Below are 468 nucleotides of genomic sequence, written 5' to 3'. Positions count from 1 at the left end.
TTAAGTATTATTTCTGGCTAATTGACCTTTGAGTCTTCTTCAGAATAGACAGTTCTGATTAACCATCCCTTTTTTACATTTGATTTGTAAAGATTTCTCAGACACATAGCTGACATTTCTATAATTAGTGCTGTGTTCACCTGTGGTTTTAATTTTAGCATTTATAAAAATTCAAATCCCTTTCCAGTGAGAGTTTATCTACTCCTGTAGTGTTACTTTTTGTTAGTTCACACACCATTCACTCACTAATAGCTCTTATAGTAAGCAAAAGAGAAAGTATAAAACAGGTCAGTTCTGCCATATTGGTGTTTATTTATACATTACTAGCCATATAGACTAGTACAGGTTATTCATTTTTGTGCATGAAAAATGGTACAGAACATAATTTTATCAATTCAAATGTGCTAGGTAAAATTGTAAGCAGGAGTGTTCATTATACTCTTCTTCATGAAGGCTCAGAGTATCATA

General features: G+C 31.8%; 1 protein-coding gene across 1 annotated transcript in view; it reads right to left on the bottom strand.

The window, feature by feature from the left end:
* Positions 1-292: 292 nt before the first annotated feature.
* The window catches only part of LOC122808104 (apolipoprotein A-IV-like), a 30,360-nt gene continuing 30,184 nt past the window's right edge, over positions 293-468 (bottom strand). Inside the window, exon 4 of the mRNA XM_044079077.1 lies at positions 293-468. This exon is cut by the window's right edge and continues 1,291 nt beyond it. The gene's annotated coding sequence lies outside the window, so the exon portion shown is untranslated.

Source organism: Protopterus annectens, chromosome 8.part0 (genome assembly GCF_019279795.1).
Source record: "Protopterus annectens isolate FY-2018-M chromosome 8.part0, PAN1.0, whole genome shotgun sequence".
In the NCBI taxonomy this organism is placed as follows: domain Eukaryota; kingdom Metazoa; phylum Chordata; order Ceratodontiformes; family Protopteridae; genus Protopterus; species Protopterus annectens.
Note: the sequence above shows the minus strand (reverse complement) of the source record. Positions and strands in the feature narration are given on the sequence as shown.